The sequence below is a fragment of the Crinia signifera genome, chromosome 3, assembly GCF_055691185.1.
Source record: "Crinia signifera chromosome 3, ASM5569118v1, whole genome shotgun sequence".
Taxonomy (NCBI): domain Eukaryota; kingdom Metazoa; phylum Chordata; class Amphibia; order Anura; family Myobatrachidae; genus Crinia; species Crinia signifera.
The window spans coordinates 88,539,907-88,567,520 of NC_139219.1; the positions used below are offsets into that span (position 1 = coordinate 88,539,907).

Consider the following 27,614-nt stretch of genomic DNA (forward strand, 5'->3'; position numbering starts at 1 on the left):
GGTGATACCCTATAGAAGCCTATGGGCTTCTATTGCCACCCGCTGCCCACCATCCGCATCCCCCTCCCCTGTCCTCTGTGCTGCTCCTCCTCTCCCAGCAGCATGTCACAGCCAGGGATGTCCTTCCAGCTGCAGGGGGGAGAAGGAGATGCTGGGGACGCCGCAGAGCCCAGGAGGTGAAGGAGACCCCCCCGCACACCACATTACAGGTATCGTGGGGGCCTCCGTCACTGCACCGCGATGCCAGCCGCATATGTTAGTATATATGTGCTGGCATCACGGTGGAGGCGTGGCAAGGGGTGGCGATGTATGCTAATACATCCAGCCCCATATATATCAAGCTGAAAATATATACCTACCTGGAGAACTTCCTTAACATAATTCATGTAACCAAAATTTGCCCAAAACACCAATTTCCTTATCAAGTTCAGACTGGCCCAAAGGCACACAGATGGCACACTGCCTGGGGCCCAACCCCCTCCTTTAGGGATCAGATTCCTTAATGTGCACTTAGAAATTATGACATTATAGTGCACAGAAGTATGGTGCATTGTCTACCGTGCATTGAATTTATTAATCTGATTTCAAAATCTAGACCTGTTCAGCATGCTGAGGAGTCACTTATCATGTAAACATTATCGTGGACTTCAAAGCCAGTTTTTCATTACTGCAGGTATGTGTGCTCCCAATAGCTGTAGTATGCAATTGAAGAAAATTAGTAGCAGGATTTTTACTCCAAAAACCATGATAGAGATATGTAGGATTAGCGGTATTGTAGGACAGCAGTGTGTGGGGAGGTGGTGCAGTGTAAACGGTATTGTAGGACAGCAGTGTGTGTGGGGAGGTGGTGCAGTGTAAATGGTATTGTAGGACAGCAGTGTGTGTGTGGGGAGGTGGTGCAGTGTCTACCGTGCATTGAATTTATTAATCTGATTTCAAAATCTAGACCTGTTCAGTATGCTGAGGAATCACTTCACATGTAAAAATGATCGTGGACTTCAAAGCCAATGTATGTGGGGAGGTGGTGCAGGGTGAACGGTATTGTAGGGCAGCATTTTCTGTGGGGAGATGGTGCAGAGTGATCGGTATTGTAGGACAGCAGTGTGTGTGTGGGAAGGTGGTGCATGGTGAATGGTATTGTAGGACAGCAGTGTGTGTGGAGAGGTAGTGCAGGGTGAGCAGCATTGTAGGACAGCAGTGTGTGTGGGAGGTGGTGAAGGGTGAACGGTATTGTAGGACAGCAGTGTGTGTGGGGAGCTGGTGCAGGATGAGCGGTATTGTAGGACAGCAGTGTGTGTGGGGAGGTGGTGCAGGATGAGCGGTATTGTAGGACAGCAGTGTGTGTGGGGAGGTGGTGCAGAGTGAGCGGTATTGTAGGACAGCAGTGTGTGTGGGAGGTGGTGCAGGGTGAACGGTATTGTAGGACAGCATTGTGTGTGGGGAGGTGGTGCAGAGTGTGCGGTATTGTAGGACAGCAGTGTGTGTGGGGAGGTGGTGCAGAGTGTGTGGTATTGTAGGACAGCAGTGTGTGTGGGGAGGTGGTGCAGAGTGAGCGGTATTGTAGGACAGCAGTGTGTGTGGGGAGTTGGTGCAGGGTGAACGGTATTGTAGGACAGCAGTATGTGTGGGGAGGTGGTTCAGAGTAAACGGTATTGTAGGACAGCAGTGTGTGTGGGGAGGTGGTGCAGGATGAGCGGTATTGTAGGACAGCAGTGTGTGTGGGGAGGTGGTGCAGAGTGAGCGGTATTGTAGGACAGCAGTGTGTGTGGGAGGTGGTGCAGGGTGAACGGTATTGTAGGACAGTAGTGTGTGTGTGTGGGGAGGTGGTGCAGAGTGAGCGGTATTGTAGGACAGCAGTGTGTGTGGGGTGGTGGTGCAGGGTGAACGGTATTGTAGGACAGCAGTGTGTGTGAGGAGGTGGTGCAGAGTGAGTGGTATTGTAGGACAGCAGTGTGTGTAGGGAGGTGGTGCAGGGTGAACAGTATTGTAGGACAGCAGTATGTGTGGGGAGGTGGTGCAGAGTGAGCGGTATTGTAGGATAGCAGTATGTGTGGGGAGGTGGTGCAGGGTGAACAGTATTGTAGGACAGCAGTATGTGTGGGGAGGTGGTACAGAGTGAGCGGTATTGTAGGATAGCAGTATGTGTGGGGAGGTGGTGCAGGGTGAACAGTATTGTAGGACAGCAGTATGTGTGGGGAGGTGGTGCAGAGTGCGCGGTATTGTAGGACAGCAGTATGTGTAGGGAGGTGGTGCAGGGTGAACTATATTGTAGGAAAGCAGTGTGTGTCCTGCTACCTGCATTGCTGTGGAGAAGAAACATCTATCAGCATGTCACAGAAGGGGAGGAGAAGGTCAACACTGAAGGTAACTATTGGACTAATTATGCTTATCTGAAACTTCCAATTGCTTAATTAGTTATTAGAAAAGGTGTCAAAGGGGTTCCAAATAAAGTACTGGTAATTTTTCCTCAGCCCGAATCAATTTGATGCTCTATGCAAAATTCTGGTTTGCTGGTGTCCCCTATCACCAATGTTATTTCTGCCTTTAATACAGCACCCATCACCCAGCAGCACAGATCATAACAGAAGCCAACAACATCCTTCGCCAATAGCAGACTTTATTCTAAAAGCAGCAAATACATATGCCTAGTTCCAGCAAGAGCATTGGCACTCCCCATAATTTAAATAGGGACAGTGTGTACTGACAGGTCTTGCTAGAAAGAAGTGTGGCCACAAATTAGAACCTGCAAATCTAATTATGCCACACAGTATTGCAGTCACACAGTATTATCCAGTGTCTGCCCGCAACCCCCCCCCCCCCTTCGCACTGAAGCAGCAGGTCTGCCCCCCCCAGCACTGGAGCAGAAGGTCTGCACGCCCCCAACCCCCCCACCCCCCCTGGAGCAGCGTAACTGCCCGCACCCCCCGCACTGGAGCAGCGCGTCTGCCTGCATCCCCAACCAGAAAAGGTAGTCAGGTGAAGCACTGCCTCATCTGCCATAGACTTTTTACTTCAGAGTTTTGACTAAAAATGTATTAGAATAATAAAAATAAGATTCTTTACACATATTCTTTGTATTTTTGACATACTTTATAACAGGGTTGCCGATTTTCCCGGAATGTCCGTGAGACTCCCGGAATCTTGGGGCATCTCACGGACACCCGGAAGAGGGCCCCCTTCTCCCGGAGCTGCCTCTTTGCTTCCGCGGTGTGTATTGCGCATGTGCGATGACGGCGCGGCGTCACCGCGCAGGTGTCCGTGATGTGTACTGTGCATGTGCAATGATGATGTGCCGTCATCTCGCATGCGCAGTACACATCGCGGAAGCGCAGAGGACGCACAGCGGCAGCATAATGAAGACGTTGCCAGACTGCGGCGCTAAAAAAGGGGTCATCAGCCGGGAGTGAAGACGCTGCCAGACTGCGGCACTAGAACCGGGTCATCAGCCGGGAGTGAAGACGCTGCCAGACTGCGGAGAGAAGTGAACTGCGTGTAAGTAGTATTCATTGGCTCTCCTTACTGGGTCTCTTCACTGGGTCTCCTCTATGCTACGTTCCATGTAGACAGCCCATGCTTCCCTCACCCCTCTCCTCACTCTCATCCTCCTCTACCTCCTTGTATTAGTCTACCTTCCTCCCTCCTCCTCCCCATCTGAGTATTACTTCATGCTTTGATAATGTAAGTTTTGGTGTAGGGGAGATACAACCTGTCAGATACAAATGATTTGAACCCTCACAGACCTGATGGATTGCAGGAACCTGGCTTCTGCCTGCTTGCAGAGACCTTGCAGGTGCAAATCACTTACTGCAGTCGAAATTGGGGTTTGGGATTTATTAATAAATTAATGACATATACAATAGGGAGTAGCAGTTACCTGCAGTTTGCAATGTTGCTATATGCTTTATAAATATAATCCAAGGTTACATCAATAGAACTTTGTATAGAGGCCATCAGCTACTCTGTAATTGCTGTTTCAGGGGAAGAAGGATTTTCTATGACTGCAGCTTGCGTAGTAAGTAATCGTATCAGCACTATCCAATGACCTGACTTTCTGTTCCTTATTGCTGGAAATCCTGTGATATGATGTGCATGTTTGATGCATCACAAGGCCCACCCCCTGGCATTGCAAGGCCCGCCCCCTGGTATCACAAGGCCCACCCCCAGCGTCGCAAGGCCCACCCCCTGGCTGTCACTTTTCTCCCTGAAATGATTTTTCAAAAGTAGGCAGCCCTGCTTTATAAACTCCAAACTCCAGCATATACGTTAGTATGACAGGAAAGGATGTGCCTCACCTCTCTCACCCCACCGCACGCCACTGGTAACTCATGGAAAGAACAGTAGTGTACAGTATATATATTAATTAAAATCATGATAACGTTAGTGAGACCCAGATTCAATATATCTCAGTGTAAGCAAGTAAAATCCTTTAAAGATCAATTGCAACACAACCTATATTTTTAGTATAGTCATACTAGTTACCAGCCAGTCAAAATGACAATACAATAAAACAGCAGTTTCAGCGCTGGCGGGTGTGTAGCAACAAGTGGAGAAACACTTGAATTGCTCCTTTGGATGCCATCTGTTGCCCACCAGCATAAAGAGCACTTGAATTCCCCCCACAGAGGAGTGTTAGCCCTTTATTGTATATGATATGGATAACAGACTTGTACAGAAATTTTTCCAGAAATTATGTCAAAAGCAAATCCACATGTACACAAAGAATACACAGCATGGATGCCGGAGAGTCATAAATAAACAGCTTGAAAATCATATAATATTCTTTGCCCCATGGAGAGTAGGAAAGGGCGGGGGGGGGGGGGGGGGGGAGCAACATACAGTTCTCATTTTATTTTCATTTAGAATATATTTACTGTTGGAAACATTATTTCAGTACTAAACAAACCAACATTTTGTGCAATTATTTGGTTTGTGGAAAGTTGCTATCAAGAGAAGAGCAACAAGCAGCTTTCACAGAATATAAATATGCTGTTATGGAGATTGTTTCAGTATCAAATGTTGCAAAGTCTTATGGCAAATACACTATGCCCGATTCTGAGAAATCAGGTGAATTCGTCCCAAATCCCATAGGTATCACATCCGATCCAATCTTATGTGCGGTCCTGTGCGCACTGGAGCAGATCTGGAGGTCGTACTGTACCTGCCGGCCTCGGCCCCCCTTCCAGCGACGGGGAATGGGGTCACATGTGACACATCACATACTAGAGAACGGCATGTGATGTATCACGTGGTCCTGCAGCCCAGGAAGGTCCCAAGCAGCTCAAGAGGGATTGGATGGCCATACACTGCTGCGCGACATATGGTGCCCATGTCTAGGTATATGATATGTCGTCATATACACTAAAAATAAAGATTTTGTGTCGACGATAAACATGTCGACCTACAGCTTTTGTCAACCTTCTGTCAATGTTGACCTTGTGGCTGTCAACCATTCGTAGGTGTCGACCTAGTCACTGTCGACCATTAGTGGAGGACAGTGGCAGGCCCACGATGCGGAGAAAACCACTGCGCCTGCATCTGTGCTGCCGCAGCCGCACAGGAGCAAAGTAAGTGCATGGGCGGGGTTTGGGCAGCCCGTGGGTGCGGAGCATTTTCCGTGGGTGCTCAGGTCCAGGAGCACCCATAGAATCAGCCCCTATGCACACGGCTGACCTCCGGGCAACCTTGTCTGCCCAGGCCCAGGACTCCGTCCCCACAGACTCCCCCCCCCCCCCCCCCCCCCCCTGATGGCGGCCCTGTGTATAACTCATAGGAGAAGCATTACAAATGCATTAGTAAAACAGAGGATGCTTATGTAGGAGCAAAAAATCTGCTCTGCATATTTTGGTACAGAAAACAGTATCAACATTTACATTATTTCACAAATTATTGTCCATCTATTTCTAAGAACAATGGTTTGGATTTGCTTTATTTCCAAAGTGTTCCATTATCAATGTGTTCCCAAGCTGTTATGAAGCTCCTGACATAACTCACACTGTTTGCATGGCAACATGCTTTCCAGTACAATTGAATATTAGAAACCGACACACGCATTATACTATTCTGCCCTAAATATATAAAGTGCATAGGCATGCTACTCCTATTTATTACACAGTGGAACAAGAATTCTAATAATGCATAAAATTTGCCAGAGGTGCAAAAAAGTTATATCTGAAATAATATGTAGCATATGTTACAGTGGCCAGTAAATGCTGAGCATCTGATTCACCAACACATTTCTGGTGAGAAGAGAAGAAACTTGACACCACTTAGGTGACTCCTTCTAGATTCTCACCTTAGCTGCACGCAGAGACACTGCATACATTTATATCTTGTTAAAAGAAAAAAAAAAACATTAAAGTAAAAAAATCAAGAGTTTAAGACTATGAGCATTTTTGTCTATCGACTTAAATGCTACAATCTACATAAAGACATTTGGTAATAACATATTGCCACCTACTGTTCAGTATGAGAGTAATGTAATGATTGAAAGCCCTCAACAAGCTCAGCATGGGATTGGTACGAAATCCCTGCAGTCTGAATCCCGGCGGTCAAAATCCAGACGCCGGAATCCCGACGTGGATCGCCCCTCCTTGCGGGCTCGCTGCGCTCGCCACACAGCGGGCGCGGTGCCTCGCTACACTCAGCACACTCATTTATTCTCCGTCTATGGGTGTCGTGGACACTCATAGAAGGAGAAAGTGTCGGGATTTTGGCCGCCGGGATTCCGAACGCCAGGATTCTAACAGCATCCCCTCAGCATAGCTGCTGTATTCAGTATAAATGTTTGCTTTTTATTATTGTAAGCTGCAATAAATAGCATATACTGTATGTGATTTCTCTTTTTTTAGTCAGGAGAGGCAAAATAATAAGATGTACATTTAAAAGGTTAAAAATAGTATCAGAATGTTTAAAGTAAGGGTCATATAGGGAAATAGGAAAATACTGACATATAGGTGGAAATTTAGGCAAATACGCTTAAAAATTTTTTATTTTCATAGTAAAATACAATTTTTTTAGGCGTATTCGTATTTTTGGCATTTACTATGCCAAAAATATGCGTATTCGTATTTATGGCACATTCGTATTTGTATTTACAAATACGAATGTATACGCCATTGGGAAATACGAATAGGAATCACCATTCAAAAGAATGGTGGTTTCTAATTTACTAAGCGTCCGTATTCAAATACGGCTGCTAATTATCGGCAAACTGCCGATAATTGGCGGCCAAATATGCCAGGAAAATAGACCTCAATTTCCTGGCGTATTTGGCTTTAACCTGCACGGATCAGTCAGATAATGAATTAGAACCAAAATAAAGGGGTCCACACACATATCTGGTTATGAGTTGTTGTTATTATGTGTTTGCAGTTGATTTTCTATTAGAAAGTGGCCTCTGCTTTCAGATCTCACAGGTTCAGGTGACAATTTAACAAGTTCCCTTGAAGATAATGGTCAGCTCATTGATTTCAATGGGCTGATCACTTATTCACTCATAAAATCATAATGAAAAGGGCAACATAAAATAAAAATGTACTAATGTAACCTTGATAAACTTGTTACTGTAAATGTCAAGAATCCAACTAGTTCCGCATCCTAATGCATTTCACTCGAGTACTTGAAAGAAGTGGATGGCACACAGGCTGGACTCTTGACACCTTTGAGTTTTTTTGGGGAGATGTATCCAACCATCTAAATGGAGAAAATAAAAGTGGATAAATTGTCCATAGTAACCAATCAGCCTTTATCTATGATTGTATACAACGAACATGATAAATGATAGGTGAAATCGAATTGGTTGTTATAGAAGTTATTTATGGAACGTATCAAAATCATTTATTTTTTCATTTGAGCATGAAAACATTTAGTGACATTACAGCAGTGTTGTATTTCCCACAATGAATAGTTATGCTTTTCATTAAATATTGATGTTGTGGTTGTACACAGGGGGCAGATTCTTTTAGCTTACACTTTTGTACATCAAAGCTTTTTCTTGTTTGCCTGTAGTACTCTATCTAGAAACATTGATGCTTACTAGAAAGCTCACGCGTGTCTTCTGATACAGCTTTTTCAAAATTGAAGTCACTGTTAATATGTCCGTTTTGTAGAATTCTCATTAAAAATAGATGGTATAAATTATGCATGTAACTGTTATATGTGCTGTAGAATAGTTTTTTTATATTTATAATTCATGTTTATCTTTTGCTAATATTTTTTCTTCCAGTATTTTGCTGGAATGGTGTCTTATTTTATCCAATTAAAAGGGATGGGTGCTGGATGACTACCGACAGTCAGAATCTCAACTGACAGCAGCCTGACAGTCGGAATCCCAACATACACTGGCTATTTTCCCTTATGGGGGCCAACAACCTCCATAGAGTGAGACTTGAATAGGTGGCGAGCGCAGTGCCAAGCCTGCAAGGGGCTTGACTGCACTCGTCTCCCTGTTGGGTTCCTGACAGTCGTGATTCCAACTGTCGGAGGGTTGTACCATTTGCAAAAGGACACCCATAAGACCTACAGTTTGAAGATCCTCTGACTCAGATGTTTAATAATCACTATTTGTTCACTCAGTCACTCAGTCAGTCAGACCCTTATGCTACTCCATTTTCCTGTTTTCAGCATATCATCTTCAATTACTGACTGTTCATTTGCTGCTTCATATAGCCCATTCCTTGTATCAAGATGATCAATGTTATTCACTTCACATGCTACTGGTTTTAATGTCATGTTGATAGAGTACATGTTGACATGCCATAATGTCGACTTTTTCACAATACATAATTTAATACCTACTGTCACTCTAACGCTACTGTATATTGACATGTCAGATATCGATTCTGTATGTTTGAAATGCACATTTTAACCCATAGTTACCTACCCTCCTGCATTCTGCAGGAGACTCCCTGAAATAGCAGCAATCTCCCTCATTTCACCTATCTGACATTATGGGGGAAATTTACTAATATGGATTCGTAAAAAATAGGTGTATTCGTAGCTGCAGACACAAGAGTATATGGCCATGTATGCCCCCTCATATGTAACAATGCCCCCCTACCAGCCTCCGTTGTGCAGGGCCTAGGTCGGGGTTGTGCGCTCTGCTAATGGGGCTGCAGGCTTGTGGGTCACTGCAGGCTTGTGGGGGTGAGTGGTGGGAGGGTGAGGGGTGCAGACGCTGTGTGTTACCTGCTGTTACACGGCGGCACCTTCCACACAGCAGCAGCAACCAGCGTGGAGGGGGAGGCGGGTGGGTTTCAGCGTCTTCCGGACCCGGCACCTCGCTGCCTCCTCAGCTGCCAGTGACACGCGCCACACGGCTTGCTGGGATATGTAGTCCTAGGTAAACATGAGCTCCAGCAGCAGGATGCCCAGGAGACTACAATTCCCATGAGCCTTTGTGCTCCATTGAGGAAGCAGGAGGATGAGGGGGGCAGCAGCAGCACAGTGTGAAGGGGACATTGTGCTGCTTATAGGGCAGGTTGGGAGTGATGTGAGTGGGAGTAAGAGGTGTTATCAATGTAATTGCTGTAGCGGCTGCAGCATATGGGAGTGAGCTGGAGCTGGAGGCTGGACCTTGATCGGCGCAAGGCCACGCCTCCGATGTTGACATCACTGGACCTTGATGCATGGTCCCCGGCCACTTATGTATGTATTTTATGTATAAAGTAGTTTTTTTTATTTATACGGCGCCACAAAGTGTCCGCAGCGCCGTACATAGCAAACAAAAAAACTAATTACAAGGTAACTTACAGGGTGTGTTGATAAAATACAGCATAAATAGGGATATAGCTGGTAGAACTAAAATCAGCATCAGTTCTGAAGTAGGTGTCGAAATTGTTGAGGAGACTGAAGATGAAGTAGAGGAAGGGAAGAACAGGGCATGAGCGTTGGTGAGGTAAAGAGGTAGGGTGAGTACATGAGGAAGGAGGGCCCTACTCATAATAGTTAACAGACTAAAAGGAGGTGGGTGGACGAACGAAAAAGAATAGGATAAGTAGGAGAGGATGGGAACGGATGGAGGGGTAGGGTAGGCAGGATAGGAGGAGCGAAAGAGGTTAGGAAGAGGAGGGATAGGCTAGTCGGAAGAAGTGGGTTTTGAGGGAGCGCTTGAAGGAGGTAAAGGAATCAGAAAGACTTATGGGTGGCGGGAGGTTGTTCCAGTGCAGTTGTATGGCAGGGGTAGGGCACCTATAATGCGTGTGTGCACATTGTCGGTGGCCCACAGCAGCAATAGTGTGTGTGATCAGTCTGTGAGTGTGTGTATGACTCCACCCGTGACTCCGCCCAGGGTTATACATACAGTCACAGATTGACAGATCTGGCTAAATATATAAGAGATACAGGCAATACGACAAAAGTGAATCAGTCCCAAGGCGCTAAGCCCGAATCCTGCAGCCTTACACTGGAAGAAGAGAATCCCCGACGATCTCTAGTAGTCGAAATGTAGGAAGATAACCAGTGTGAAAGGGGCGCTGAATTCCTGTTGACCCAATAAGGTGGCTGAAACCTGCATCACCTGGACTGCCATTAACCCTTCTCCTGCTGCCTGACTTATTCTAAGACAGCCTGACTGACTCTGCAAATATTGTTAAACAGCCTGACTTAGCAGTGGATACATTGCCTGTTCAGGTATTGTTCCCCTTTTTTGTATATCCATTTGGTGCAGTTTGTTTTTATGCACACTACTCCTGTTATATCCCAATAAAATAATATCTGTACTGAGAGAGAACCTTGTTTCCTTTCATGTGACACCGGGAACATTGGAGGTAACCATTGAAATCCCAATAAACATACTGGGACCTAAAGATACCTTGATAGGAGTATCACCACTTGTGTATATGTGAGTACGGTACGAACCTAATTAAAAATCCATCCCTATGCACGGAGGTGTTTTCTGAAAATCCCAAAGATACCTTGATGTGGATGTACACGCACTGTTTCGTGTGAGTGAGGGTACGATATCCTCTTGGGAATCTTTTCCATTGATCCCCCCAAACTCTCTGTCTATTATTTATATACAGACCCCTTACTGATTGCTGTCTTTTTGTTTTATTTGTTTTCCTTATAAACACATGTGAGCCATTGGACAGCCACCTTATTGGGTCAACAGGAATTCAGCGCCCCTTTCACACTGGTTATCTTCCTATATATAAGAGATAGGTGGGCATGAAATTAAGCACTTTTCTATCTCTCCGCTTGAGAAAAAAGAACACTGTTTGTTGATATTGCTTCATATACACTAAGGGCCATTTGACCCACCTATGTCACATCTGTCTCAAGTCAGGCAAGCTGAATGATGGAGCAGTCTGTATAAGTGTAAAGAATTTGCAGCTTTCTTAGCAAGTCAGTACATTTGCATATAGAGTGTCCTGTTTTCCTCAGCTAAAAGAAAAACATGTTTTTTTTACACTTACATAGTGTACTAGGCACAATGGAAAAATGCAATATTTCAAAAGTGACACAACTACTTTACACCTAAATTGTTGTCTTTATACAAAGGTCCGAAATCAAATTTTTTTTTTAAATAGAGTATTTTTATTATACAGGACATAAGTACAAAGCAGGACATTATCTCAAATAGTGTACATATATAAGAATCACTTAAGAGTTCAGTAGTACATGCCAGACTGTACATTGTGTTTTCGTATAGTGTTGTCAAGTTACATATTTATTTAAAGTGAAATAAAGTACCAATTTAGTAAAGAATAGTGGTGTCCCTGCTTTGTTCTAGCTGATTAACAGTATTTTAATTTTCTACATTATATATTAGAGTACAAAAAAACAAAAAAGAAGGAAACAAGAGAGAGAGAAAGAGAGCATTAGTCATGCATTGGTGTGCGTAGTAGGAAATTCCATCCCATTTAGGGCGACGTATCTATGCAATATCTTAGGTTGAACAGTTATTGTATTTACATTGTGGCTATCAGTATCCATATATAAAATCGTCATCCAATTCTGCAGCGTCAAGGGTGCGAGGAGTGTGGAGACTCCAGCCACCTACCCCAGATCTTTTCAAATTTAGGCAGGGTGCCACGAGACATATAGACATATCTTTCATGTTGTACAGTGGTGTTGACTAAAGCCCTCCACTCCGCCAGCGGAGGTCCCGAGCTAGCCATCCAATGCCGAGCTACGACGACTTTAGCTAGGGAGCATAAGTTAATCACATATTGTCCCTCAGAATTATTCAGAGGGGCATTTTCCTTGCTTCCCAATATACACAGTTTAGGCGTCAGGACCCGCTCAGGAATCCCAGTTGACGATATTGTCGATTTGACCGCCACCCAAAAAGCACTAATCAGGGGACAGTCCCAGAGGAGATGCCAGAGGTTTCCCCGTGGGGAGTTACACTTTGGGCAGTCCGAAGAGGCTCGTCCACCAAATTTAACCATAGTACACGGTGTTAAATATGTTCTATGTAAAATAAATAGCTGGACTTGTTGGAATCTTGCGGAGACCGTGGCGTGTCCTGGTGATGCCAGGGCCTCCTCCCACTCCTCCTCCTCAAATCCACCCACATCAGCCTCCCACCTAGCTTTTAGAGCGGGCAGTGAATCCCTGTGCAGAAAGGATAGGAGAAATGAGTAAGCTAGAGAGATAGTTTTAACCTGTCCCAAGTTAGTCAGAAATATTTTCGCCGGGGAGGGTAACAGGACCGGGGGAGCGCCGCTGAACTGAGTGTTTAGGGCGTGCCGTAGCTGCAGGTACCTGAAGAAATATACCTGGGATAGTCCGTACTCCTCCTTTAGCTGCTGAAAGGATTTTAGCACAGCTGCCTCATATACCTGTCCAATCGTCACCACTCCCCCAGCTGACCACAGTCTCCTACCCGACAAACAAGCAAGTTCGGATAACCTAGTGGAGTGCCAGAGGGGAGCCTCAGGATCTATAGCCGTATAACCCATCAGGGATTGGGTCTCCTGCAATATACTAATGGCTTGAACCACCAGTGGGGGGGCCCCCCCAGGAATCTTCCCGCCCAGGAGCAACTACAGGGGTGAGGTATCGGGATACATTTGGTGTAGGAATGCGACCGGGAGCGGAGCTTGGTCAGTGTCTTGTAGCCAGTGCCTGAGATGTGTGAGTTGGCTAGCATAATAATATAATCTGAACTGCGGTAAAGCCAAACCCCCATCTGCCCGTGGTCTAGTGAGGGTGGCTACACTGATTCTGGGACGCTTGTTCGCCCATATCAGTGAGGAAAGTAGGCTGTTTAGATGCCTGAAGAACGAGGCCGGCACATACACCGGGGACTGGTTTAGAACATATAGTATTTTGGGCTGTAGAATCATTTTTATTAGGTTAACCCTGCCAATGACATTTAGGGGTAATTTGGTCCACACCGACAATTTGTCTTTGACAACGGATAACAGTGGATGTAGATTCCCGGGAAGAAAGTCCCGACTGTCATTAGTTATTGTTATCCCCAGATATTTAAATTGGGATACCCAACTAAGTGGGAGGGGGGTGTCAGGGGTCAATGGTGGGGGACCACGCAAGGGCATTATGGAGGATTTAGACCAGTTCACAGTGAGTCCAGAGAAACCACCAAACTCCTCCATTAGCTGCAACGCAATAGGCATAGAAAGTCTATAGTCCTTTAGGAAGAGGAGTAGGTCGTCAGCATAGAGTGCCACTGTGTCTGTTCTCTGACCCACCTGGAGCCCAACAATGTCCTGGTGATTTCTAAGAATACAGGCCAGCGGTTCAATAGCCACCGCAAAGAGTCCAGGGGAGAGGGGGCACCCCTGTCTAGTACCCCTTCCCAGAGCAAAAGGGAGCGAAACATGGTTGTTGACAGAGACCCTGGCCACCGGATGGAGGTATAGTAGCTGCACCCATTTTAAGTATTGTGGGCCGAAGCCCATACGTCGCATTACCTGCCACAGATAAGGCCACTCGACAGAGTCGAAGGCCTTATTGGCGTCGAACGACACGATGGCAGAGTGGGTCTCCTCCATATGAGTAGCCTGGATATGTGTAAACAGCCGCCTTAGATTCGTACTAGTTGACAAACCTGGCATAAAACCAGTTTGGTCCGGGTGGATAATGGACAGTATCACACTATTCAGTCGAATAGCCAGGACCTTCGCTAATATCTTAACATCAGTGGTGATTAAGGAGATAGGTCTGTATGAGTCAGGGTAGTTGGGGTCTTTCCCAGGTTTGGGTATGACCACTATGATGGCCTCGGACATAGAGTCCGGTAGGACACCAAGTTCGAGGAGGTCGTTAAATAAATTCAATAATTTGGGGGCGAACAAATCCAAATTCGATCTGTACAACTCAACTGGAACCCCGTCTATGCCCGGAGCCTTTCCCCCGGGAAAGGACCTGATTGCAGTCTCTATCTCGGCAATTGTGACAGGTGCTTCAAGGGAGGACCTAGCCTCCTCAGACAGTACGGGTAAGTCAATGTTGTCTAGGTAGTCAGAAAGTTCTCCCTGTGCGCATCCCAGGCGTGAGCGGTAAAGCTCCTGGTAAAATGTAAGAAACACATCTGCTATTTCCCTAGTGGATGTCCTCAGTACCCCATCAGTGCCATATATCTGGGCCACAGAATTAGTTGGGCGATCTGAGTGCACCAGGTGGGCCAGCAGACTGCCTGTCTTATCAGCGTTCATGTATAATTTATGGGACTTAAATAACAGGTTGCGAGCGTTGCGCTCCTCCAAATGGGAAACCCAGGCGGCCCGCGCCAACTCCCACCTCGCCCCGGACTCCTCCGAGCCATCCTCCAGGTGTAAAATCTCTGTTTGCCGACACTCATCTTCCAATTCCGCTCCCCTAGCCCTGTGTGTTCGTTTAATAGAAGCAATTTTAGATATGAGAGTGCCCCTCAGATATGCCTTGAATGCGTCCCATACTACCGGGGTGGAGGCCGTACCTATGTTATCACCAAAATATCCATCCCATAGAGCCTGTAGGCCTGAGGAGTCACCAAGTTGCAGTAACCAGGAGGGGTGTAGTTTCCAAAAGGACTGACCCCTCTGACACTCCATATCCACTGCCAGCAGTAGGGGAGAGTGGTCTGAGATACCCCTTGATTTGTAACAAACGGTTTGGAGCCTAGGCAGTAGCGAGGGAGAGACCAGGGCCAGATCGATACGTGAAAAGGAGTGGTGGGTCCTAGAGAAGCAGGAGTACTGAGTATCAGCCGGGTGCCTCTGTCGCCAGGCGTCCTTTAAACCAATTGAGTCTATATAATTTGCAAAACCCGTGGGACGGTCATCAGTGGGTGTGGAGCCAGGGGGCCACCACTTGTCCAGAGCGTGATTCATTAGCTTATTAAAATCCCCGAGGCATATGACTGGTGTGTCGGGGGATTGGGCCACATAGGTGGCCGCGTGTTTTAGGACATCATAATTAAAGGGGGGGGGAATATATACCGCCAGTATAAAGAAGGGCTGGGAATACAACCTACAATGTAGGAAGACGTATCTACCAAGTGGGTCCGTCTTAACATCAAGCAATACAAATTGTACCGATTTATTAATCATTATCGAGACCCCCCTAGAGTGAGTAGTGTGGGAGGCATGATATGCCCAGCCCACCCAGGGTCTGCGTAGGGACATTAATCTATTGCCCTCCAGGTGGGTCTCGACCAGGCAGGTAATGTCCGAGCCGTATTGCTTAACCATTTTGAGAACTAAGGAGCGTTTAACTCTATCGTTTATCCCCCGGACATTCCAGGTAAAGGACATTAAGTTGCGTCATATTTGGGTTAGAGCGTGTGAGATACCAGGAGCTGTAATACCTGTACTGCCACTTCGTAGGACTGCAAGTACCACAATCATTGCATCAAATATCGCCATACCCTTCCGTTTGAGGGGTAGTGAACCACTAGACACTGCATGACAAGTAGAAGAAAGAAGAAAAAAGAGAAAATAGAGAGACATAGAAAAAACAATCCCAACAAAATATACCCCCTCCCTGTATACCTCCCCTAACTGTGGCATACTTATATCCCTAACCTAGTAACTATTTGGACCAAAAGGGTCAATGACTACCTAGGTAACTTGAGGGCAATAAACTAATAACTACCAATGCAAGCATCGGGGCCCCCCGGCCATATATTAGGCCTATAACTTGTCTAAAGCAACACATGTGTAAGGAAATATAGTGCATAGTAATATATCCCCCCCCCCCCCCCCGCAGAAAGCATGAAAAATAACATAACAGTTATACCACATCTATAGTAGGAAATATAGTGTAAACAGTATAAGCCCTCCCCCCAGAATGCAATATAAGCATAGTAACTATGACATATCTATGTTCATATTTACGCTGCCTGAGCGTTGCCTTTCCTGAGCATCTAGGCCCAGGATGGTCTCCAGAAAGAAGGTGGAAAATGGTGTAACTTGTCCACAAACATGTAGTCCACTGCCGCCACTTGTCAAACATAAAGAATCAGGCCGGGGCCAGCTGCCTCGCAGCAGGTGCAAATCGATCAAGCCATGCCGCCGCCTCACGAGGATTGCTGAAGAATTTTGTTTCTCCCTCCGCCACCACCCGTAACCGGGCCGGGAATAACATAGAGTAGGGAAGGTTTAGGTCACGTAGCCTTCGCTTCACAGGCGTGAATAGGGCCCTCTCCTTCTGTACGTCCATGGCAAAATCAGGAAACGTAGAGACAGCCACCCCATTCCTGACCATGGGGCCTTTGGTGCGGTTTAGCCGTAGAACCGCGTCACGATCTTTGTAGTGGAGGAACTTGGCTATGAGTGTCCTGGGAGGGGCCCCCGGAGGGAGCGGACGAGTGGGGATTCTGTGAGCCCTCTCGACAGCGAATTGAGGGGTAAAGGATTCTTTTCCATATAGCTCAACTAGCCAGGACTCCAAGAAGGATTCTGGTGACGAGCCCTCCTCCCTCTCTGGTAGTCCAACGAATCTGACATTATTCCTCCTCAAGCGACCCTCCATGTCCATGAGTTTATTCTGTATACCTGTGACCTGCTGTGTCAGGGTAGTGACGGCATTTTTTAGGGGATCAACTGCGTCCTCTACTGTAGAGACCCGCGTCTCCACCTCACCGACTCGTTCCCTAATGCGTTGTACATCCTGCCTAAGCAGGGACAGGTCGCACTGAACTTTTTCCATTTTATCTGAGAGCCTTTTTTCGCTGCCAGCAATGGCGTCGATGACTTGTTGGAGGGAGAGGGGTTCAGGCAGTGTCTCATTTGGGGAGGTCTTGGAGCCACTCGGGTTGTCAGAGTCCGGTGTGTCTTCCGCATTTGACGCCTGCTGTCCCTGTGTCTCAGTGCCCCTTGCATATTTGGCCAATTTGGCTGCGGGGGTGTTGTGATGCTGTTTCACCATGTTTAGGGGGCACAGATCTGCACAGGTTTGCCCAGCTGTCCGTACTCTCAGTGTAATGGGCAGGGTAGGTTTTGACCGTGGCTTTATGAGTGGCCAGGCACTGTGGCGTCAGGCGGGCTGCCTGGGCACAGGGCTCCCAATGGGATAGCTGTGGCAGTTGGTGAGTCAGTAGGGTGCTCTACAGAGAATATTAGGGCAGAGGAAGAGCAGCACCAGGTCCGAGGATGTTCCCCCTGCACTGTGACTGGCTTCCCAATATGGCCGCCGGGGCACAAAGCAGCAGGGCAGAGGTAGAGCACTGAAGCTAATTTCAATATGGCCACTGGGTTGTAGGACTCGTGGCCCCAATGTGAAGGCTGTGACAGGCAACAGGAGTCTGTAAGGTGCCTGTGAAGCACTTTAAGCTGTGTACTGTAGAGGACGAAGGGGGCAGAGGGAGAACAGCAGCAGGTTTAAGGATGTTCCCCCTGCACTGGTCCCCCAATATGGCCGCCGGAGCACCAGGCAGCAGGGCAGAGGGGGAGCACTGGAGCTGATATTTGTGTGGCCGCTGGGGTGCAGGACTCACGACCCCAATAGAGCGTCTGAGACAGGCAGCGGTAGTCAATAAGGATATTGTAGGGCACTTTAGGGCTGAGGGAGAGCTGCAGCAAGCGTCAGAGTGTTTCCTCTGCGCTGCGGTGGGTCATCCAATATGGCCGCCGGAGCACGGGATCTCAGGGCAGAGGCAGATCACCGTGCCTGCCGGAGCCAAGTGAGCCGCCTGTTAGTGGAGGAGGCGGCTGCGCAGCGTAGATATAGCGCCGGGTGAGTCAGTCCAGGCGCCGCAGCACTCACCCAACCTCCCGACGGTGTGAGAGACGGCGCGTCCAGCCGGAAGTCCCAGCAGCAGCACAGCAACCAGGCCGCGAGTCCCCGCTCAGTCCAGGCGGCTCGGAGAAGGCGCCCGTCACCGGGTAAGTGAGGGCTAGGGTGCGGCAGGTATCGGGGGAGCCTTGGGAGGGTATTTCACTGTGTTGCCCGACCTCAGGATTGGGAAACAGGATGGGTGACCAGGGAGCTCCAATTCAGCGCGTCCTAGCTGCTCGCCGCCGTAGCCACGCCCCCCGAAATCAAATTTTATTGTATTTTTATGCTCACAGCTTAGGTTGCATGTACAGCTTTAAATAGATTATATTTTCAGGTTTTTTTTTTTATAATTCCATCTTAAAAAGTACATTAAATTAATTTTTTAATTGTGTACTTTGCGTTAGTCATAAATATGTCTAAAGAATAAAAATTAAAGGTTTAGAATACTATTCTAAAATGATCAATTTCTCATTTTAAAAGGCAGTTTTCTTCCAAATTGTGAAAGTTTTGAACAAAAATTTCACAAACAATAATTGTAGAAATTTTTTTTTTTTATTACCTCTTACTATAGCAAACTTTCTACGGTACTTGTTTAGTTTCACGGTGGCAGTTATGTAGTTTATGTAGTGCTGTACTGAGAATACCAATACAGCACTATGCTGCCTACGTAAACTACGTAAGTGCTTCTGGAGCTCTGAAACTACACAATGGTTAATATCCTCACTATCCACGTCATACCCCCAGTATCCACGTTGGCATGGAGTTGATTTTATAAAGTGTGGCAAGTGCAGCGAGCCACCGAGCCTGAAGCATGGCGAGCGCAGCAAACCTTGCGAAGGGACGCGGATACGCGTCCCCTTGCAGGGCTGGCTGCGCTCGCCATGCTTCGGGCTCGGTGGCTAACCACACTTTGGCCCTTATTCTGATCTGTGCGGAAATTCCCGCATTCTTACGGAGCGGTCCGCACGCCACGGTGTTTTGCCGCATGCGGCCATCGTCCGTAGAAACGCCCACGTGTCCTCCGCATTCGGACGGACTCACTCTTTAAGAACAGGGCGTGTTTACGGACGACATACAAAGCATGCGTGTGCGGGAGAAACACTCCGATTCGGCACGGTATTACAGAGTATTACAGTGTATGCTCGGGAATACCGCATCCGAACGGGAGCCAAGCGGTGCTACCGCACGTAAGCGGAGTATTTACGCCAAACAACCCACTATGAAGTATCTTCTGCAATACATCACATGACCCACTTATTCAATTACCTATCCTCAGAAAAAACAGCTTATTTGGAATTGGAATCAATTAGATTCCAATATATCCTTACAAGCATGCCTAACACATGCATTGCACACATTAACCCTTACAGCAATGTAAGTGCAATGGTTTGTATTACACCCTGTGTAAAAGATTATAAACAATCTACACATATACTATTTAAAGTGCAAATAAAACCAACAACTGTGAACTTGCATAAATAATTTATTCAACCACACAATTAACATAACTAAAAAAAAATATAAAATTATAATTTAAAGAAGCAGATCTTTCAGGTCCTGCAGGTCTGCTTGAGCCAGCCACAGATGGTGCTCCAGTCGCAGGAGGGCCCCACGCACCCCCTCATCTGCCGGTGTGGTGTCATCTGTGGGCATGTCAAAGGGGCAACAATTAGTCATGTTATTCTTGCATACATTTCACATACTGCGACATAAATTGCACAAATGCTTGGTGACATGTGTGTATATATATATATATATATATCTATGTAGAGCATGGGTCCTCAAACTGCGGCCCTCCAGATGTTGTGAAACTACAAATCCCAGCATGCCTTGCCACAGTTTTGCTATAAGGAAGTGTTAAAACTGTGGCAAGGCATGCCGGGATTTGTAGTTTCACAACATCTGGAGGGCCGCAGTTTGAGGACCCATGATGTAGAGAGATAGAGACACACATAGATAAATAGATATGACACATACATATATACATACATGCTAACTTATTTACTACATACTGTCTTTTTTGGCCTATACCCTTTACTCTGCAGAAGACATAACAGTCATATTGTTTCTTCTCAGTCACAACCCACCCATGACTAACCAATGACAAGCAGGTCATGGCCTCCGTCAATAAGAACTTGTCACAATCTGCTCAGTCTAAGTTCAGTGATGGTTCGTGGCATGGGAGTAATGCAAATGTCAGGAATGCACAGTACACATCCTCAAAATCATAATTCTGTCTAAAGCAACCTACAATTCTGTGAGGGAAAAATAAAAATCAGAACTACAGGGGGTGTTTAGGTAGAGGAGGCTCCTGGGACACTGGCAACTTCTGACTCCATTCCAAGGTAGGCCGGGACATACTCCATTTATAGCATACATCCTCGAGTTTATAAATAACATTCACCAACAATATAGATTCCACTATTTGATGGGTCATAATCAACGCTTGCAGCAGGTGAATTTAATCCACAAATGATCCACTCATCCCTTTACGCCAGGATCCTGTTTAACTACAACGGTTATGTGGCAGTCAAAATGGAGCTCCAAGCCATCCCACAAACCGGTGTAATTCAGAGGTGTCCTGGATGAAAGGGATGCCTTGGACACCCCATCTAACCCGTACCTGTATCTGTAGCTACCCACTTTGGGGTCTATATGAATAGTATGGGCAAAAAAATTTTTAACACCAGTGCTACATAACAAATACCAGTACAACTACTTCATGAATGATGCATTATGTTAACATACCGATCTGCTGATCTTCCGGGGCCTGGCACGCCTCCTCCCCTTCATCATCCGAGTCCTCCGGGGCAACCGTGGCCTCCTCCGAACCCTCCTCCGCCAGCTCCTCTGCACCAACAACCTCCTCCTCCAACACCTCCTCCTCCTCCAACACCTCCTCCTCCTCCTCCTCCTCCTCCTCCTCCTCCTCCTCCACCACCACCACCTCCTCCTCCACCTCCTCCTCCGCCACCAACACCTCCTCCTCCGCAACCAACTCCGCTTCCACATCCTCCTCCACCACCTCCTCACGCACCTCCTCCTCCTCCACCACCATCTCCTCCTCCTCCACTTCCTCCTCCTCCACCATTGCCGCCACCTCCTCCTCCGGGTCTTGGGCCTCCTCCTGTGCCAGGGCAGCCTCCGCCTCTTCACGGGCCTGTTGTGCTTGGGCTCGTGCTGTGTGTTAGAAAAAAACATCATGGTCAATGTGGGGTCATTGGGGCACATGTATTAATCCATAACAAGACATACATGGAAGGGTGATAATGATGGCAAACGATGCAGGAAAGTAGCTCCTTACTGTTAATGGATTCCAAATTGTGACATTTAAATTAGTATGTGATTGGTAGTAATTTGTTCACACATTACAACCCAGGCATTTATCAATGTGTAACACATATTAGATCTGGCACATTGTATGCATCATAATCCTCAATGCTATGGCATTACATATAAAAGCCACATGACTGCATGTTAACCAGGAAGAAGCACACATAACAGTCTATGGACTTTTAAACCCATGGACACCCACTTATCATGAGACACCTGTTATTGTTTATATATGCTATGTTGTAAGTGCGAAATTTCATAGCTAAAATACTCACATTCAGCAATTTCGCCCCTGAGTTGCTGAAGCAGCTGGGGCTGGCGCCTGCGGAGGTCCGACCACCGCCTCTCCAGCTGCCCGAGGGACCTCCGCACCCGAGTGCGGGCGTAAATTCGGCGCCCTGCCGCAGCATAGGCCCTCCGCTTATGCCTGTTGGTTATGAAGGGCCCTGCACGGCCCAGCCTTGTCTCCATGACGGAGACAAGAACCCTCAGCTCCGCATGTGTGAAGGGTTCTGCCCTTCGTGTCTCCGCCATGTTGACAATGGCATCTATCAACCAATCAGCTGGTGGCATTGGTTGATCACAGTTATTTGTGTTAATAACTTTATTGTTCATCTTTACATGAACAGCGTCTCTGCGCCAACACAAATGGTGACAAATTCGCTTGCCTTCCAAACAGTAGTGTTGATGTATGGCAATGAACAAATCTGATATATATAAAACACAGTGTGTATGCACTTAGCAAATCCAATGACGCCTCGCTCCGCCAAGCAACGCGTGCTATAGCTTAGCAACGCATAGCTGTACTTAGCATTATTTACTCTATGCATCTATGTGTATGCGTACATTTATGTGTAAAAGACACATACACACACTTGCAGGTATCCTGAGACCAGCATTATACAACAGCCCTGCCTGCCTGCCTGCCTGCCTGCCTGCCTGCTCCTTGAAATGTTGAAACATGTGAATAAATTCTAATATCATATATATAGATATATATATATATATATATATATATATATATATATATATCTGCAAACAAATCAGACATCAACACATGAAAAAATCCAAAACACATTACAGAATAAATCAATCTACTCACCAGTCATCAGGGATAGTATCAACTACAATAATGAAGATATAACAAACACATAAGATCCCTTGAACAAGGTATAATAATTAGCACCAATATTTATCTTCCCCCAAAACTAAGCACATATGATAAATATCTCCTATTTCTTTGCCATTAGGAGGGCAGGCTGGCTAATTTTCGTGTTGTAACACTGACAACTAACACACTGTACTTATTTGAAGGGGTGATTTGTACAATAATTGGTGTGTTCTGTCAACTCGATAACATGTACCTGAAGTATCTTTGCGCCACAGAGTCCCGCAGCTGGTATCCCCTCCGGCATTCAGGGGCGCGGGATGGGCGCATGGGCGGATCTTGCGGCTCAGATGGTACCTCCCACTCATCAAAGGGTATCTCACGCCGCACAGCAATGTTGTGGAAAAATATACACAGGCCCACGATCCTCGACACCATTTCAGGCGCATATTGTAAGTCACCACCAGTGCGGTGGAGCACTCTAAATCGACCTTTTAAAAGGCCAATTGAGCGCTCCACCACTTGCCTGGTGGCAACATGCGCCCGATTGAATGCCTCCTGTGGGCCCGGTGCTGGGTAGCTGTACGGCGTAAGTAGCCAGGGCGTACATGGGTAACCGGAGTCACCCAGAACCCACGCATCACGGCCTTCCAGCTCTTGGAGTCTATGCCATATCCCGGTTTGTCGGATGACATGAGAGTCATGGGCACTTCCGGGAAACTTCGAGTTGAAGGCGAGAATCTCCATGGATGGGCCACATACCACCATCACGTTCAGTGAGTGGAACAATTTGCGGTTCCTATATATCTTCTCACTTCGAGATGGAGGCACAAATGGTACATGGGTGCCATCCACAGCCCCTATCACATTAGGGAAGCCAGCAATTTGATGGAAGGCCTGCTGGCTTCTGCGCAGGGTCTCGGTGGCAAATGTCATGGCCATGAAGTGCCCCTTGCGCCTGAACATGGCCGACGTCACACGCCTCAGGATTCGGCAGAAGGCCGGCTGAGATATTCCAGCAAGTACTGCCACTACTTGTTGGAATGATCCTGAGGCGCAGAAATGCAACACCGCCAGCAGCTGTGTGTGAGGCGGAATTGCTGTCGTGATCCCGTGTAGAGGTTCCAGATCGCTCTGAATTAAGGTGAGCAGATCCAGAATGACATGTGGCGGTAACCGGTACCTAGTAAGTACCTCATCATCGGGCATAGCAAACAGAGTCACCCGTGTGCGATAGATTCTAGCACGTCCTGGCCTCCTTGGCCGACGAGTGGGGAGAGCCGCAAGTGCCCTTAGCCTCCTCTCCATGTAGCGCATAATAGCTTCAGCAACCTATAAAGAAATGAACATAAATACTGATGCACCTATGCACATAATGGCCATATCCCACTACAAATAGATTTGTAGCCTTCAATACGTACAATAGATGGCCGCCCCATGAAATCCCGCAGATCCATTTGACTCTCTAATGATGACACAATAATATGAACTCAATACACACCGTCCAAAACACACAGATAAAGGTGTCAGCATTTTTTGCCGACATCATGTACTATGACACATTTCATCTATTGCTGGGACATGTTGTCCTGCAATAGATGAACCCACACAGGTTTAAGACCTGTGAGTGAAATAGTGAACATGTGACATGTTGCAATAATGATACACCACTTTGCTGGCCCAACAATCTGTAGTCAGTGAGGCAATGGTGCATACATTCATACACTTACATTGTTAATGGATATCATATCTACAAGGAGCATGGAAGAGCTTACCTTAGACCCTGACAAGTCCAGATCTGGAGACAAATGATTCTAGCAGGAAGTCACTATTTATAGGGCTCTCACATGTGTGGTCTATAACAGTAGAGATGAGTATTGCATGACTTGTGGGCTGGATTCTCTAAGGGATTGGGCTACTTTTAGCTTGCACTAAAACGCCACAATACCACAGTAGTCATGAATGAAATGTCATGTCATGCTAGCAAATAGCATGTGTATTGTGCAATAGTCACAGGTGTATCAGAAGATTCTATGCAATGTTAGCATTGGTGACCAGTATTTCATGTAGAACTTTCGCCAGGTTTTACACAATGGAATTGCCGCCACCGTATGCGGCGCGAAAAAACAGCGACGTACGCTCACGCACGGAACGCAGCTGCCGCTGATGTCCGCCAAACAGATTACACAAACAGTATATAAAGGTGTATTAGAAGGTGACAATGTTGTTGCTAACATGGCTGGATCCCAACCAGAGGTGGACCCAGTGCTGCAGCAACTATTTGACCAGATGGACTCCAGCACCACCTATGTGCCACTGCACATGCGGCCAGTGGGTAATGAGGAGGCTGCTGCCCCTTCTACAGCAGGGGAACCTGCACCTGACCATTCTACAGCAGGGCAACCTACACCTGGCCCTTCTGCAGCAGGCCAACCTGCAGCTGGCTCATATCCACCATCAGCAGAATTGTTTGGAACACAACAGGGGACTTCACAAGGTAGTACCATGGCCAGCACTTCAAGTGCAGCGACTGGTGCCAGGGGGCGTGGCCAGGGACGTGGCAAGGGGCGAGCCAGTGCAACAGCGGAACCACCCAAAAAAAATAAGGCATATGAAGCACAGGAGCTGGCCATCCTGGTTCCCCGAGCACGTGATTGGATAGAGTGTCCATCCGAGAAGCTGACACACACACGCAGATGGAAGATTTGGGAACAGATAACGGCAGAGATTAATGAAGTAGCGCCACAAGTTCGTGAGACGGACCATGTGAAGAAGAGGCAAGTTGTTTTGTGATACATGTGGCCAGTAATAGCCAAGTAATGATTGAATTGATGCTTAGCTGCATTTAGCAAATGGGCCGTGAGGTTGTTACGATACACATACATTATTGGCATGTTATTTCGTGGAGAGTTAGAGTAGGGTGATTGTGAATGTGTATTGTAACGGTTGATATCCTAGTTGCATGTAATATTATATATGGGACATTAATCACATGTTGTAATATGTAGCACAGAGCAATGGCTGCAACAGCTAACATTGGGAGTGACATGTATTAATATGTCAACTTACATTGCAGGTGGCAGGACTTCAAAACCAACCTGAAGAGGAAGCTGACCAAGCGGTGGGACCACAGCCAGACATCTGGGGCCGGCCCCATGCCATCAGGGCTAGAGCTCACCCCCCTGGAGGTGATGGCCGAGAGCTGTATATCAGTTGAGGAGATCAGGGGGGTGAGCACGATGGATAGCGAGGCCCCAGCTGAAGTGTTTGCGTCTTTTCTGGAAGGTAAATATTGGTCATGCCATAAACTTGTGCAAGTAATTATCGTAGAATGTCTCCTAATTGTGTTTATCTTTTCCCACAGACACCCCACCGCTTGGTGACGACTCTGTTCAGGAGGTGGAGGAGTCCGTGCCACCTGGCCCCAGAGGTAGGCCTGTGCAGCAGCAGGCATCGGGCCAAGCCGATTTGGCCGCCTTGGCCGAGGTGCTTGGGGACATCAACCAGCAGGGAGACTTGGCATCAGAACGGGTGCGTAGGACCGAGGAGATCCTGGCGAGCTTGGTCAGCACCCAGCAGTCCATGGCTGCGAGCATGCAGGCCATGGCTGCAAGTGCTCAGGTGCTGGCCGAGCAAGCCACCCGCCAAAATGATCTCCTCCTCCACCATAATGAGCTTATGGTGGAGCTGGTTACCAGCAACAGGGTCCTAATGGCATCCGTTTCTGGTGCATTACCAGCGGCAACACTCCCTGCTGGCAGGAGGGGTAGACCAGCCAACCCCTCCACATCATCTGCTCCACCTGCCCCAGCATCTGGCCGTCCCCGAAGAGCTGCTGCACAGGCCAAGGAGCCTACCAAGGCCAAACGTGGTCGGAAATGAACTTGTGGCTGCATTAATCTCTGCCGTTATGTGTTCCCAAATCTTCCATTGTGCTGTGTGTGTCAGCTTCTTGTGTCCAATCACGTGCTGAGGGGAACCAGCTGAGCCCTTGCTTCATATGTCCTTTGTGGTTCCCCTGTTGCCCTCTTTTGCCTGCCATTACTGTCAGCTGTACTTGAAGTGATGGCCATGGTACTATCTTGTGAAGTCCCCGGTTGTGTTCCAAATGATTCTGCTGATGGTGCATATGAGCCAGCTGCAGGTTGGCCTGCTGCAGAAGGGCCAGGTGTAGGGTGCCCTGCTGTTGAATGGTCAGGTGCAGCTTGCCCTGCTGTAGAAGGGCCAGCAGCCTCCTCATTTCCCACTGGCTGCATGTGCAGTGGCACATAGGAGGTGCTGGAGTCCATCTGTGTGCAATTATATTTGTTTTGTATTATTATTTATTTTGCGGCATTCCTGCCATGTTGTTTATTGTTTGTATGTATTATTTTATGGTCATTGCATCACACTGGCATTGACTGTGACATGAATATAAATAAATGTGTTTACTTTACCCAAAATGTGTGGTTTCATGAGTACATGTCAAATACACATGTGTATTGCTAGTATTAATATTCTGTCATGTCCATTGTTAGCAGTTTGAAAGTGTCTGACAAGTACAGCATATGTGGGTGTTTAGTACGGGTTCCTTGAAGCAGCAATGGTTTCAATTAAAGCACTGACAAGCGTCCTATTAGTGAGTAATGAGTAAAGGAGTCGATTCTATTGGGTTCAGGTGTTAATGGTTGTAGTCATTAGGCGTACGTTCGCCTACCGCATGAACGAGTGGTGTCCGCAAAGCAATAGTACACTTGTGGACACCGCACATTTCTGCCCTTTTTGATCGCGTGCATTCGGAGTGGTTTCCGAATGTACGCCCCCCAACATAAGTGTACTCCCCCGTGTCCGCCCATGTTTCCGCCCCGTTTTGCCCACTTTGAAACTACGCCCATGTGTCATTCCGCATGACGCCCATAATACGCCCCTATTTCCCGACTGATAGCGGTGAACAGTTTTGGACGGGATTTGGCCGAACTGGTACCGAGTCAAGGCGTGGCACATGCGCGTAGCGTTCTCCACGCAT

At 47.1% G+C, this 27,614-nt stretch overlaps 1 protein-coding gene and 1 long non-coding RNA gene across 4 annotated transcripts in view; one reads left to right on the forward strand and one right to left on the reverse strand.

Moving 5' to 3' along the window:
- GRM1 (glutamate metabotropic receptor 1) overlaps positions 1-27,614 on the forward strand; it is a 342,170-nt gene that overhangs the window by 188,445 nt on the left and 126,111 nt on the right. The window lies entirely within an intron of this gene.
- On the reverse strand, positions 19,634-21,035 carry LOC146063624 (uncharacterized). Its single transcript, XR_014471627.1, has 2 exons — positions 20,917-21,035; positions 19,634-19,811 (listed from the first exon to the last, which is right to left on the reverse strand). It is a non-coding gene; the product is annotated as an uncharacterized LOC146063624 (long non-coding RNA).